This window comes from Centruroides sculpturatus, unplaced genomic scaffold (assembly GCF_000671375.1).
Source record: "Centruroides sculpturatus isolate CEXI.00-Female unplaced genomic scaffold, Cexi_2.0 scaffold995, whole genome shotgun sequence".
NCBI classification, from domain to species: domain Eukaryota; kingdom Metazoa; phylum Arthropoda; class Arachnida; order Scorpiones; family Buthidae; genus Centruroides; species Centruroides sculpturatus.
In genome coordinates, this window is record NW_019385527.1 from 14,535 (window position 1) to 31,703 (window position 17,169).

Here is a 17,169-nt window from a genome sequence, read left to right on the forward strand (position 1 = left end):
CATTACTGTTGCCCCTATACCAGGGGCAACTTTAATAAAAATAATTAAAATAATTACAACTTTACAAAAAGAGAGAAGTTGCCGATCTTGCCCCTATACCCGGGGCAACTTCGTCAATTTCTCTCTTCTTGTAAAGTTGTAATTATTTTAATTATTTTTATTTCCAAACTGATTTTAACCAGTTCTATAGTAAGGTAACATTCCAATAGACAATATGCAAAGCTTTTTTTTTCAGTTTACAGCAGTATTTATTACACAAAATGTAAGTAAAGCTTAACATGCCGATCTTGCCCCTGTCTCCCCTATACGAAAAATGGATTGAATCGAATGGATTGCAAAATCGAATTCCATCTAAAATTCCCGTTCTAGAAATTACAGAAGAAGATTTTTCTAGTGAAATCACACCAACACAAGCAGGATGCAGCCATAAATCTGAAAAAGAAACAACAAAAGGAAATGATCGTCTTGATATACAGTAATACCTCGACTTACGCTACCCCGACTTACGCGAACCCGGAGTTACGCGATTTTCAAATCTAGTCGATTCGTCTTTTGTTTCAGCACCACGCAACCCTTGATTACTCACTCCCCCATATTATTGTTCAGCTTACATGTTCGTATGTGTCGCGCGGAATCGACACATAGCTACAATTTATTTTGTGTTATTTATTTCTGTGTTTATTATATCTACGGAGACTCGAGAAACTCTACTATGTCATCCAAACGAAGTAGAACTAATTCTTCTGCATCAAACAAGAAAAGAAAAACTTTATCTTTGGAATGCAAAGTTAACATTGGGTATGTTCTTAAAGTCGAACGAGTTAAACGAGAATGACGTCATCGTTATTCCTATTTTGTTAGACTTTTCGAATGATTCGTTAATAACGCGTTTAACTCGTTATTATTAACAACTTCGATACAAAAATGAAAATTTGTGAATTGGCAAAGAAGTATGATCTACCGGAATTGTCGGTCAGAACAATTATAAAAGGTAAAGAAAAAATTCTCGAAGCTGTGAAAAATGCTCAATCTTTAAATTCAAACATCATTCGTAAACGTCACGGTATTATCGCTGAGATGGAAACAATGTTAAAATTACGGCGTAATAATCAAGTAAATGTGAAAAATTGTAAAATAATATAGGCCTAATTTGTTATGCATGTGTATTATCTAAGATTTTATTAAACAATTTTTTCTAAATTATTGTTTTCTTTAGTCTCCGGCCCTAATTAAAAATTATTTGTATGTATTTATATGCGAAATTATACCACGACTTACTCGAATTCGACTTACGCGGTTACCGCTCGGTCCCACCTATCGCGTAAGTTCGGGGTATTACTGTATACAAGGAATGGCTTTTGGAACATTCAATTACGGTAGAATTTCCAATCTTAGATCTAATAGAAAAAGACATTTCTACAGAGAACACACCAATACAAGACATAGAAAGTATCCATACTTCTGAAACAAAAGAAGCCGATGATTCTCATGCACAACAGAAAGATATAACACAACCAACTACCTCACAATATCACGTCGTAGATATTGGAGAAGATTCAAAAAATTTAAGGCAATTGCCTTTAGAAGAGCTTTGAAAGCATTTCGATGAAATACATAAGAAATTGTAACATTATTTTTTCATTGAAAATTTATTATATAAAGAATTACAAGGAATTCACAAAATTGTAGATTTTGATAAAAACTAGAGAAATAATAAATTATTATTATTGTTAATTTCACGCGTAAAATTCTTTTATTTTCGACTTTTTATTTAGAAAATTGAATCGAAAAGATTTAACGATAATTTAGCATTAACGTCGAGAGGAAGAATTGTACTACGTTGAAAAAAAATTACTGCAGAAGAATAATATTAAATGTATCATTGAAATGCCCACCAGTGGCCGAGTGGTCTTCGTACTCTAAACACTGGGAGTTTGGTCGTGGTTTCGCAACGCGATCGGACAGGCTGGCTGCTTGGAGTTTTCCGGGTTTTCTCCTTGCCAATAACGACTAAATAGGAGGCCAGTTCCCCATAAGAGTCCTCCCGGAAGGCATTAGTTCCCCTCGCATGACATCGCGCCCCAAAGAAGGCAACGGGAAACCACTCTGGGTACTAACTTTCCCTAGTAAGGCCTTGGAGTACTTACTAATCTGCGCCGGGTGTGGCCGAAGTCGGGAAAACCTAATATGGCACGATGAGATAATCATTGAAATAAGTTTTATATATTTTAGCATAAAGCAACGACAAAAGAGATTATTTTACATCAACCAGCTAATGTTTCCAACGAAATATTTTAATAATAGCGCTTCATCCCAGAACTGGTGCGTGGGGTGAGACACTGAAAAATGGCACCAGGAAAAACATGAAAGGTAGCAGCATTTTCGAATCACATATTAAGAAAAATTTATGTATTTTAACGTAGAAAAACTAAGTAAATAATTTACTTAGTTGGTTTCTTTTACGATTTTCTTAACCATGTTTGAATCTTATAATATGTGTACTTTTTGTTGAAAATTTTTGAAATTTTGCTAATCAAGCCAATTGCTTACCCGTTATGCAATTGTTACAGAATGTAGGAATATAGCTGACAAACAGTTGCTATTACAAGAAAAACAGGTTAACAATTTGTGTACCAAAATGAAGACGCGGGTTATTTACATTGAGAGGACAATAATGCAAATGAAGACAATACAATCAAGAAGTATGATTACAAGACAAGCAATTAAATATCCTGTACAGTTATAAGCACGCGCGACGGTGGATTGAACAATAGGATGTGAGATAAAGATGCTCAGATATAAGGCAACAGAATAAGTTAATAGCTCTATTGAGTGAGAAACCGAAACATTATTTACAAATTACTGCAGTTACAAGGAATGTAAGACATTGTGCAAGTTGGGTGCATTCCAGTAAAGGTGCAGGACAGGTTACAGAGTGTAAACGCAATGAAACTGTTCGATAATAACAGGCAGCAATCGATGCACGGCGAGCAATAATGTATGAGCATGGCAGAGAATAAACAAAAATACAATGAAATAAACCTGAATATAGGTGACAAACCAGGACAGTTACACATATTCTGTGCAATTGATTATAGAAGTATAAAAACATGACAGATCAATACATCAAGATGAATTCAATATAACGAACACAAGAACACATTTTGTACAGTTAGAACAGCCAGCTGTTACAACTAGACTGTACATTTTGTGTTCCCCCCGACAATGACAGTGTAGGCAAGAAATATGGTGGGAAAACAGAGTATCAATAAAGCCGTCTATTCCTAGGCACAGAAAACACAGAAAGAGAAATTCTTGTGATTGTAGTAGTGGATCTAAGCAGTTAATACAGATTGACGATTACCATTAGTGGCTGGCCGGTTGCGCGATGAGTTGAGTGCTGCAGTTGTTCTTAGAAACTTGTTCAGATGTCGATCGATGTTTTCATCTTCAAGAAGTCTGCTGTTGGGAAAGAGCCAATTGTTCCCTGCGAGTAGAACATAACCCATTAATATTTTTCTCTTCTCTGTGAAGAGTTTTCAGTCCCGCAAGCAGCGTTGGTTATTCTGTGTTGAGACTTCATTGCAGAGGCACACGTGTGAGCTCCTCAATGAAATCACTTCAGGTATGAGTTATAATTACCACGACTAGTAATTAACTGAGTCATGAGGAAGTCCAGAATAAAATGTCAGTAGCAGACTTAAATAAAGTCTGCTACTGAAGTTAGGGATGATGGTGTGCATTGTTCTTCCCGTTGTGCCGTTATCCCACTCTTCCTGCCATTGTTTGAGAGCTAGCTCTAGAGTCCACTGCTTTATTTTTGAGACGGAAATCTTGCTGTAGCTCAGGTTTAGATTAAAGGCAGCGGACTGCTTGGCCAGCTGGTCGGCTGCCTCATTACCCAAAACACTAGAGTGTCCACGGACCCACCTGAAAAAGATCACGTGGCTGTGGCTGTTGGTATTTAAGTAGCGGTGAATGCGAAGGATATTCGCACCCTGTTATGAGGGCTGTAGACAGAGTTGCACTATCTGTGCAGATGCCTAAGTCTTGGCACGAGGAAATCAATCTTTGTAAACATTCTCTATTGCTTTAGTGATCACCGCCTGCGAGACAGTGCAGTGCAGTCCAAGTCTGATGGCCGATTTATGGGTGGTCCCGATGGTGTGGTTATACAGCACAAACGCCGCACCAACATTTTCTTGGTGTTTAGAACCATTCGTATATAAAGAAATGTCACTCTTGCTGACTTGGTTAGTTTGATTATTACTAAGAGTAGGATAATCTTGTTTGTTGCTGAGATTAGTCGTTTTGTGCTCAATTCCAAACTTGATGATATCGTTTTTAATGTCTTCGGAGAACTCTGGGACGTAGTTGTTGTGTTTTTCATTGGTGTTGAGAATGCTTTTATCAGAATTGTTGCAGATGATTTATACGAACATAATTTCAGAACGGCATTTTTTAAAAATTACAGGTTATTTAATATGTCATCCGCAAGCCAATCAATGTGGCGGAAAATATTCTCCACCGCATTGATCAATACAATAAGAGTTGTCAAATAAAATTAATAATTATAAATAGTATCATAATTTTCTCTTTTATCTTAATGTTATATGAAGTATCTAAGTAAACAGATTTATATTAGCTTAAAAATGTATGTATTTTTTGTAGTACAGAAAATTGAGGCGAGAAAATGTCATCTTCAAATTTATCTTCAAAATCAGATATAAAAGTTTCCTTACCGTTTCTCCCAATTTTTATTCCCAGAGTCAGATGTAATATCATCTGGGTCATATATACTATCATTAGTCCTCGACCGTGGAAACTTTTGTTGAGTTAAATGCTTTCTCTTTCTACTTTTATATTCACAGGTTTCCAAAACGTGTTTTGAATTCTGCTACACGAGGCGTGTCTCGGTAGCCATTACGATACTGCTAATTGTAAGTGTAGGTTTACAATTTTTTTTAACTTTTTATTAGAGACAAGAGTGATAAAGTACCAGCTCAGGTAGATATTATGCGGTGTTTGGTTGTCATAGTAGCCAGAGTTCTTTATAAGTGGTTTCAAGCTGTATGCGATGTACAGTACATGAAAAGATGATGCGTCGAGATTATCCATCTATTCCGTACAACTGCAGATGTAAATGACGCTGTTGAGACTTTAAAAGAGTTGCAGAGTGTGTCCATAAAAGAAAAAAATTTCGAAGGAACCATACCTCTAAATTTGACCCTTCCCGTCAAAACTCTACAGCTCTATTAAGGTACCAATAGCAGCATTCACTTCAAACTTACCCCGTATTCAACCATTCCAGTTATATTTATTTTCACATGATAAAAATTTAAGAAGAGAATGGGTAACCAACCTTATATGCAGTGTACTGTACTGTACATCCAGCTAGATAAATAAACATCACTAGACACACAAGTCAATATAGAATGATTACTGGCAGATAGGGTTTGTGATGCCTCTATATTTGTCTTAAGAACATAAATGTTTTGACAATTTATTAATTAAAATTTCATTTCCTTTACCACTTGAAAAAATTTATAAGAGTCAAGACTCGTATAATTGAACATTTCTTGATATTAAAGGTAAAGCGTGTAATTATGATATTCAAATATAGCTGGATATTTCAAAGGTGGTCATTCTCTTATATCATTATTCCACGATTTTATAGTACTAATTTGTGAAAACGACTGTTTATCTGAAAACAAATGAAAAAACACAATAACAAACCAATAAAAATATATTATAAAAAGAACCAATGGAGTCAGATAATCTATTTTTTACCGTATTGCACTATTCACTAGTACACGGAAAACTGCCAGTTTTCCGTGTACTAGTGAATAGTGCAATACGGTAAAAAATAGATTATCTGACTCCATTGGTTCTTTTTATAATATATTTTTATTGGTTTGTTATTGTGTTTTTTCATTTGTTTTCAGATAAACAGTCGTTTTCACAAATTAGTACTATAAAATCGTGGAATAATGATATAAGAGAATGACCACCTTTGAAATATCCAGCTATATTTGAATATCATAATTACACGCTTTACCTTTAATATCAAGAAATGTTCAATTATACGAGTCTTGACTCTTATAAATTTTTTCAAGTGGTAAAGGAAATGAAATTTTAATTAATAAATTGTCAAAACATTTATGTTCTTAAGACAAATATAGAGGCATCACAAACCCTATCTGCCAGTAATCATTCTATATTGACTTGTGTGTCTAGTGATGTTTATTTATCTAGCTGGATGTACAGTACAGTACACTGCATATAAGGTTGGTTACCCATTCTCTTCTTAAATTTTTATCATGTGAAAATAAATATAACTGGAATGGTTGAATACGGGGTAAGTTTGAAGTGAATGCTGCTATTGGTACCTTAATAGAGCTGTAGAGTTTTGACGGGAAGGGTCAAATTTAGAGGTATGGTTCCTTCGAAATTTTTTTCTTTTATGGACACACTCTGCAACTCTTTTAAAGTCTCAACAGCGTCATTTACATCTGCAGTTGTACGGAATAGATGGATAATCTCGACGCATCATCTTTTCATGTACTGTACATCGCATACAGCTTGAAACCACTTATAAAGAACTCTGGCTACTATGACAACCAAACACCGCATAATATCTACCTGAGCTGGTACTTTATCACTCTTGTCTCTAATAAAAAGTTAAAAAAAATTGTAAACCTACACTTACAATTAGCAGTATCGTAATGGCTACCGAGACACGCCTCGTGTAGCAGAATTCAAAACACGTTTTGGAAACCTGTGAATATAAAAGTAGAAAGAGAAAGCATTTAACTCAACAAAAGTTTCCACGGTCGAGGACTAATGATAGTATATATGACCCAGATGATATTACATCTGACTCTGGGAATAAAAATTGGGAGAAACGGTAAGGAAACTTTTATATCTGATTTTGAAGATAAATTTGAAGATGACATTTTCTCGCCTCAATTTTCTGTACTACAAAAAATACATACATTTTTAAGCTAATATAAATCTGTTTACTTAGATACTTCATATAACATTAAGATAAAAGAGAAAATTATGATACTATTTATAATTATTAATTTTATTTGACAACTCTTATTGTATTGATCAATGCGGTGGAGAATATTTTCCGCCACATTGATTGGCTTGCGGATGACATATTAAATAACCTGTAATTTTTAAAAAATGCCGTTCTGAAATTATGTTCGTATAAATCATCTGCAACAATTCTGATAAAAGCATTCTCAACACCAATGAAAAACACAACAACTACGTCCCAGAGTTCTCCGAAGACATTAAAAACGANTTTTCTGATGGAAATCAAACGAAACCAGAACTCGAGAGAAGTAGAGCGAGTTCTACTGTTATGAGATCATCCGGTATATAAATACTTGTTTTTTAGAAATATTTATATACCGGAAAATGTTTGAAGATTTTAAAAATTATTCATTTCGTTACGCTACATCCGCGTATAGAGAACGGTTTACATAAGTGATGATAAAAAGTTAATTAATATTTAAAAATTTACAATTAAATGTTGACATATATTTTATGAAATTAATATTAATTTAATTCTGAATTATTTATTCACTGAATTAACGATTTAAAATTGAATTTTAGTAACAATTTATTTTAGAAATAAAAGTACTGTAAAATAAAAACAAATTCACAAGAATTTAGCAAGATGTAAATTTTGTAATCATGCTCGACATTTCAAACACCATTGTTAAACTTCTAGGCTTATGGGAAAACGTCGCTGAACGTCCGACGTATACGATTTCCCGTTTAAAACTTCCGCCATAACCTCACTAATGTTTAAAGGACAGAATAGGATAGGATTGAATTGCATTGATAAGATAGATCAAATATGTTTTATCATCTTATAAAGAGTTGATAAAACAGATTGAACCATGTTATAAACTTTTCTTTTTGGCAAAACTTTTTGTGGAAAACGGGCACGTATCTACATGTTTAGCGGGTTTTTTTACGTCTATGACTCCACGCAACCAAACCGTTGATAAGGCGGAAACCCGGGACCAGTGTTCGAAGGTTTTATCCACTTGCAAACGATATAATATAGAAGCCAATTTCGAAAGCATATATAACTCTATATAAATAATTAAATTCATTTTGAAATTAGTCACAACTAATGCACTTAAATATACAAAATTAATGTATTTTGACGCAAGCAAAATCATCAGTTATTTAAAAATAATCACAAAATTTAGAAATAAATTACTCATTTTCATCTCTAATAAAAACCGTGCATAAACTCTTTACAATAGATTAACTTATTTGTACTCAATTTGAGACGAATATTATTAAATTTTTGAATAACGTAATTAACTAGCATAATAATACATTAAAATATGATCATTCAGAAAATCAGATCATTAATATTCAATCTAATATTGATGACTATAATTCTTAATTAGAGCGTAGGAAAATATATTTAAAGATTATAAAATCTGTTTTATTTCATTCACAATAATAACCTATTTACGATGTTAATAAACCTATAACCCTAATAATATTAAAAGTATATATATAGATACAAATGTTTGTTGTGCATAGAATAAATTTACTGTGTCTGACATATTGAAGAAAACCATGAAGCTGATTATTAAAGCAATGATTGCTGCATGCTTTCTGGTATTTACCAAAGGCCAACTTGTAGAAAAATTAGTCGATATGTATTGTAGTAAGTATATTAGAAGTAGGAGTTTCTAAAAAGCTTAATTAATTTATACGAGATGAATTTCAGAGATTGAAAGTCAAGCGGCATTTCGCTTCTGTGCCATAGAAAACAATTACGAACATGTAAGTTGAAAATTTTAACGATTTCTATCTAAATTAATTGAAGTAAACTACATTCGTTTACATAATAATGTTGTTAGGGACTCGTATTAGTTAGGAATTGCATGCTTCAAGTGAAAAAATTCCATACTTTTGATGAAATGGCTGAATAAAATAAAACTTAATTAATATTAATTCATAAATATTCAATTGAAATAACAACAAAGAGAAATCATTTACTGTAACGACATATTTTAACGCATTGGACAGAGGATTTAATAGAAAAAAAATTATCAAAATATTGAAATATTTACAGATTTTTAAAAATAAATTTCTTACAATTGCAGTTTCTATTTAATAACTCTCGTACTTTTTGTGGAAAATTTCTGAAATTTTGCAGAGAGGTTTGTGCATTAGAGCATTAATGTTACTAAATATTTTTTGGCGAAATTTAATTAAGTCTAACACAGCATGAGATATTAGATGTGTTCCACCCCTCTGTTACAATGGGGTGGATAGATTGAATGTATCAGAGTTAATGAAGATTTTACTCTCTTTTAGCATTTACTTTTTTTTTGTTTTTTTTTTTAATTAAACTAATGTTTACCCTGAAAATTAAGGTTTTTGCCAATCTATATATATAATCGAGACGGGTTGATAATGATAATGATAAGAATAATAATAAGCGCAGGAGTTGAAAGTTGAAATTTGGTACACAGTTAGGGTACGTTATGAGAACGCACACTAAGAAGAGATTTTTCGAAATTCCTCCCCACGGGGGAGAGAGTCAGGATTAAGGCTTAACACTTCCATCAACAATGGAAGTGTTAAGTAACAATGGCGGTGTTAGGTAACAATGGAAGTTTTAAGTAACAATGGAATTGTTAAGAGAAAGCGACGTGCAAGACGCAGATGCAGTTTTTTATTTTTTGCGAGAAATCGAACATATTTTTAGACCCATCTAAAAGTTCTCTAATTAGTCCGGAAACGAGGGTACCCAATTCTTGCATTCTTTGAAAACGGGTAAGGTTGACTGTAACGTAATAATCTTAATCTTAGTTATCGTTACTTTTGCTCGAGCAACGCCGGGCCTACCTGCTAGTTCATAATAATTTCTTATATAAAACGTGCTTTTAAATAAAATATTATAAAAGATGGGTCTATACAATTTTATATTTTCTGATGGAAATCAAACGAAACCAGAACTCGAGAGAAGTAGAGCGAGTTCTACTGTTATGAGATCATCCGGTATATAAATACTTGTTTTTTAGAAATATTTATATACCGGAAAATGTTTGAAGATTTTAAAAATTATTCATTTCGTTACGCTACATCCGCGTATAGAGAACGGTTTACATAAGTGATGATAAAAAGTTAATTAATATTTAAAAATTTACAATTAAATGTTGACATATATTTTATGAAATTAATATTAATTTAATTCTGAATTATTTATTCACTGAATTAACGATTTAAAATTGAATTTTAGTAACAATTTATTTTAGAAATAAAAGTACTGTAAAATAAAAACAAATTCACAAGAATTTAGCAAGATGTAAATTTTGTAATCATGCTCGACATTTCAAACACCATTGTTAAACTTCTAGGCTTATGGGAAAACGTCGCTGAACGTCCGACGTATACGATTTCCCGTTTAAAACTTCCGCCATAACCTCACTAATGTTTAAAGGACAGAATAGGATAGGATTGAATTGCATTGATAAGATAGATCAAATATGTTTTATCATCTTATAAAGAGTTGATAAAACAGATTGAACCATGTTATAAACTTTTCTTTTTGGCAAAACTTTTTGTGGAAAACGGGCACGTATCTACATGTTTAGCGGGTTTTTTTACGTCTATGACTCCACGCAACCAAACCGTTGATAAGGCGGAAACCCGGGACCAGTGTTCGAAGGTTTTATCCACTTGCAAACGATATAATATAGAAGCCAATTTCGAAAGCATATATAACTCTATATAAATAATTAAATTCATTTTGAAATTAGTCACAACTAATGCACTTAAATATACAAAATTAATGTATTTTGACGCAAGCAAAATCATCAGTTATTTAAAAATAATCACAAAATTTAGAAATAAATTACTCATTTTCATCTCTAATAAAAACAGTGCATAAACTCTCAAAAATAAGTTAATTTATTTGTATTCAATTTGAGACGAATATTATTAAATTTTTGAATAATATAATTAACTGGCATGATAATAAATCGAAAAATGATCATTCATAAAATCAGATCATTAATATTCAATCTAATATTGTTGAATATAACTCTTAATTAGAGCGTAGGAAAATATATTTAATTAAAGATTATAAAATCTGTTTTATTTCTATCACAATAATAACCTATTTACGATGTTAATAAACCTATAAACCTAATAATATTGAATGTATATATATACAAGTACTGTTGTGCATATAATAAATTTACTGTGTCTGACATATTGAAGAAAACCATGAAGCTGATTATTAAAGCAATGATTGCTGCATGCTTTCTGGTATTTACCAAAGCCCAACTTGTAGATAAATTAATCGATATGTATTGTAGTAAGTATATTAGCAGTAGGAATTTCTAAAAAGCTTAATTAATTTATACCAGACGAATTTCAGAGATTGAAAGTCAAGCGGCGTTGCGCTTCTGTGCCATAGAAAACAAATTCGAACATGTAAGTTGAAAATGTTAACGGTTTCTATCTAAATTAATTGAAGTAAACTACATTCGTTTACATAATAATGTTATTAGGGACTCGTGTTAGTTAGGAATTGCATGCTTCAAGTGAAAAAATTCTATACTTTTGATGAAATGGGTGAATACATATGTAATGGCATAACTAGTGAGGTAGGCCTTTGTTATAATTATATATAATTTAAATCACTCATCACTGTTAAGTATAGTGATATAATGTATATTTTAGGAATATACGAAATTTAAAAAGTGTTTTGATCCGGCAGTGCGAGCAGAAATGAAGAACGATTTAAACTTTTTCCATGTTATGACGGTAAGAAATACTTTGCTAAATTTACTTAATATAGGCAATCTAGATCAATAATATAATAATAGAAACGCAATTAAAACATTTGTAGTTTTATTAACTAACAATAATTGCTTTATTCCTTATTCTAGACATGTTTTGCTGTTAACGGTGCAGACGTTGATTCGTTTAAAAAAACTTTCTCTTTAGAAAACGATTCCCTTTAAAAAAAATATTTCGATTTGAAGCTTTTGTAGTAATAAGTATTTACTACGTAAATCTAAAATGGTAAAAATAAAATTTGTACTTTATTTTACTTTTGCGATTTTTAAAATTTTTTTGCTATTTTTTATTCTTTCGAAAAGTTTTCATTAAGCACAAAAAAAATACATTACTGACATATGTACTTGTAGAATTTTCGTTGTCGAGTGTTGTTACTTTATTATAAAAAAACAACAAATTAAAAAGTGTATCAGAATTCAATATCGTTCTATTTCAATCGAACTCTTCATCAAACAAAACAGTTAAATACATATTTGCAAGGTCCAAAAACATCAAAGGAAAGACCCTGGCATAAGGATTCATATAATATCAAAAACGAATATTAAATAGTAAATGCTAGTACCGGATCTTCTGATTAAAAACAAAATTTTAATTTTAACAACAATAATTAGTATAAAAGTCAAATATCACAAATTTCAATACTGTAGTTACAACAAAAAAATTATCATTAGAACAAAATTTTTAAAATTACAATTAATCTGATTAGGGAGAAGGATCAGTGGAAGTAAGACCGTTTATCAACAACAAATGAACAACTACAATTCAACAATTTAATATAGATCAATAAAAGTGAAGACTGTCTTGTACTAAAACAATTCCGTTTGATATCCGTGTTCTAAATTAATTCCATTGATTTAACAGAAAAAGTCTCAATTAATAGAAGTTCCATTTACATCATTACATGTTTGGGACGTCAAAAATGGCTCTTTTCAAACTGTAACATAAAAGTGTATGTAATACAGCAATTTTTCAAAACGAAAATAAAAATATCTTCAAACTAACTTACTCAGTATCTAAGATATGATTAACTAATTTACAATATAGTGAAATTTTGAAAATTTACACGCAAATATTACACGAAAGCGTTGCGGTGTTACCCCATATTCCTTTTACACACCCAATACTTTTTATGTATTGTTTTACCTCATTATCGCATATTACGTATTATGTATTATTTTTCTACGGTTTATTTATTTTTAACAGAAATTATATTTGTTTCACCGACCAAACACAGACGTTATTTGTAAAGTGTTTGCCTGTAGATTTACTGTACAATTTGCCAAATGGTCAAGTGACGACTTCCGGGCGCATATCCTTCGAATGTCTCGATCGCAGTTCTGTACTCTGTTGGGACCAATATTTGTTTACAACCTGACTAATCCAGAAAGGCACTTTAATTAGGCATTGGACTACTTTACTAATCATTCTCATGGGTGAGGTATAGCATGAGTCAGTTGGCATCCGGTTGACATACCTGAAGGGAAGAGACGGGAATTAAAGTATGCTGACCAGTCACATGACGCATATTTACTCCAGCCAATGGTCAGTAAACTAATCCATCGTGTAAGTGGAGTTTTCATGAGTTGGTCAGACTGTACCTTCATGTAGATGAAGAGACACCTCTTACTGGAAAATGGCAAACATTCGAATATATCCCGAGCATTTAGCAGAAATGTAATCTTTGTTTTAAGTTTTTATTCAATAACAGTTCTCTACCTAAATTTATAGGATATTCAAAATAATTATTTAATTAATTACGTAATACAAGATTAATACTCGTATAGCAGATTTATCACACTAAGCCAAATTCTAAATACTGTGTTTACTTATACTATTCAAAAGTTGTTAACCAAATAGATTTCGACTATTCTGTGGCTCTTAGGAAATAAAAATTTTTAAAAGACGTATATAGATATTAGGTATGAAACTCGCCAATAGATCCATTCATATCTTCATACAACATGTAATATTGCCTGAAATTATTATTTATTATTTATTAAGTTTTTAATCTTACATGTAAATACTACACAAAAAATACGTTATTAATCAATTAAATTAAATGAAAAATCTTTAATTTTACATTTTTTTCACTAAATGCATTAAATTCTATGTCTTGAATATTAGATCGACAGCTTCAAATTAACTAGAATGTTCAAGTAAAGAAAGGTTTATTATTATTAATTCATTCAGGAATTCTTTCATTCATTTTTTGTACTGAATATCATCATCGTTGTAAGTAATTCAGTTAAATTTTCTTGATACAATTCTTTACTTACGTCAGTTAAGTTGATTTTCCCATTACTACACTATTTGCAAAATAAATTATAAACTTTCTTCTGTTTAAAATGCTTTATTTAATTAAATTATTCTCTCTACATCTTTAATATTTAAAAAAAAATACCTTAATATATCTTCGTGTAAATGAGAATTTTGCATCTTTCTTTTCAAAATTCGTAAATATTTTACGTGACATTCAAGTTAACCTTTCCATTGTTTGGAATAGGATTTAAACATAGTCTAAACAAAATATTATTTGATAAGTTATAGAAAATTACTTACATTTTGTTGCAGAAATACAGTTAAATCCAACATTGAAGATCTTAGAATGTGCACAATTAAGTTAGGTATATTCAATAAAACGATATAAAATTACTTCTTTTAAAGAAAAGTTTCCAGAATTTAATCAAAAAATGGAAGTACAGATGTTTAGAAATAAATAAATTTCCCTTTTTTTTATTTAATTTCAATTCAAAGATTATAAAATTTTCAATGGATATTATTTTATTGATAATATAAAATTATAATTCTATATAAAATAAAAATTGTAACCATTATATCAATTCAATTCAATTCAAAGTTTATTTATCGTAATATTGCTTGAAATTAGNATTTTTAAATAAAGGTAAAATTAAAAATTTAAAATTAGTTTTTTATCCACATTTATAAAATGCTGACAAAAGGCTTTTAAGCCTTTTATAAAAAAAATAAACATTACCAAATTCTGCATTAAAATTCTTTATTCATTTGCTGTAAACAATTTAAAGAATTTTTAAAATGTGTTAGATTGGGCACTTGGTTTGATAAACCCTCACGTAACATAATCTTTGTAATTATAAATCAAATACTGAAATATATTGATAATATAACACAAGGGTTAGAAGTACGAAATAATGTTAATTTTTGTTGTTATTTTTTTGCCCTGGCAATGCTGGGATCATCTACTAGTTAATTTATTAAAAGAAAAGTGAACACAGTGACAGTGTTTCGGGTTCATTTACAGCACTGTCACCAACGACAGTGACACTAGTTAATACGAAAGGTGGAATAGAAAGCATAAGCAAGGAATAAAAATAATTGTACAGTCGGTTATCATTAATGAAAATAGGGCAAAAGGCGCGAAACTTTAAAATTTTCAATATTCTAAAATCCATAAGCAAATATCAGACGAAATGCATGCTTGCTAAAATTTAAAAATATCGAATGACAGTGTTTGCACTTCAAAATCGCGACATTTTCTATGTGAATGTTTCCAATTCTCTGTATTGTGTTAGAGCGAAACCGTGTTGTAGGAATGTGGTGCTGTAAGAGGATACCTGTACATGAGTGTAATTTTTGTTTCTAAAATATTTAAAAGTGTCCCTTTGGAGAGACGAGGATCGTTTTTATATACAGTAGAGCGTCGATTATCCGAATCAATTGGGGACTGAGGTTGTTCGGAAAAAAGAATAGATATTTCGGATAACCGAATTATGTACGAAAAAATATATTAACCTATCCCATGTTGAAATTTTTCTCCGTTGCGTGTCGCTTCGCGTTGAATTTTCGTCGATGTTAAGCCTAACGAAGACTATTGTATCGTTAAAAATTATTTTTTAATTTTGTAGAAACAAAATAAATATATTGAAAAATATAAAACCAATAAAAAATTATACTTCAGAAGTTAATTTAGTATCAAAAACGTAAAATATTTGAGTAGCCCAAGACATAGCCAAAGATTGCAGCGCCACAGCACTGGCGAAAATTTAAATTTGCCGACTGGAATTCTTTCGGATAATTGACTTTCGGATAATCGATGCTCTATTGTATGTTGGAAAATGCAGCTAGAAAATGTCTACAGAAATTAATGCCTCATGTTTTTGGAGTGGTTATAATGTAGCAGAAATTTTGTTCAAAAGATTCGTGACATTGTGCCAGTAACTTAATACAAGGAAAACCAGAAAAATACTGTATATAACGAAATAAATTTATACCTTTATATTATTCTATCAATTTTTGTGTTAGTTGGCATTAATGAATGAGGTCTTATATCTTCTGTGCTAACTGTCGACTTTCACTGCAAAGTTAAACTTGTAAACGAAATGAAAGGTTTCTTTAAGTGTTATGCCTTTTAAAAATCTGAAATCTATTTAATTGCATAATCGAAATTTCCTGGCATGAATGAAGTATTACTTTGGTTTGTTTTAATAATTACATTTGATTTTTCTCCTTACGAAAGTAATAAATTCTTCACTAAAAAACTGCTTTTTTTATTCGTTAGAAAGTAAACATAATAAAGAAATATAAGGAAATAAATAGAAATTTTTATGTAAATTTTTATGAAATTAATGGTTTAATGAGATAATATATACCCCAATTTGGTATATGCATTAATGTAAAGTACAATAAATATATACCGATTATTATTTACTATTCTCTAAATATATGCAGATTACCACTAAATTTTAAATTAAACTGTGCTCTAAATATCATACATAAAATCTCCGATTAAATTTTCTAAACAAGAAACAAATATTAGCAGCGTTTTCAGCCTAGAAAGGCTTCTACGATGATGTACCCACTCATCCGCACAGACCGAATTAAGACACTTTTACATATACAGATGGTATTCGGAGCCCGTCGGTATTATGTGCCATGAATACAATAAGACTCGCTTAACGCTGATTCGATATAACGCGTTCTGCTTGAGCCTAAAAGATAGCTCAAATTTACGCTGATTTAAATTATCGCGGCATTTCATTGATTCGTATATAATACGATTATTTGAGAACAAAAAACCTAATCAGCAAAAGGTGGCAAAAAAGTGTAATTTCTTTAAATCTATGTTTATTTTGTGCAGTTTTGGAAAAAAATATAACATCATGAATGCCATAGGAAATATCGACTTCGCTTGGCAAGAATTAACTGAATTAGCACGAACAAAGTGTGGAAGAAGTTATAGATGAAGATATCCAAGAATTCTCAACGATAAGAGCTAATCGCTGTATCGTTAGGTTAACCAACTTTTTAACCTAATCGATACAGTAGAAGTAG

General features: G+C 31.0%; 1 long non-coding RNA gene across 1 annotated transcript; it reads left to right on the top strand.

Annotated features, from left to right (window-relative positions):
- Window positions 1-8,358: 8,358 nt before the first annotated feature.
- Window positions 8,359-8,972, top strand: LOC111639832. The gene is made up of 3 exons (XR_002759154.1): window positions 8,359-8,707; window positions 8,771-8,826; window positions 8,904-8,972. It is a non-coding gene; the product is annotated as an uncharacterized LOC111639832 (long non-coding RNA).
- Window positions 8,973-17,169: the final 8,197 nt, after the last annotated feature.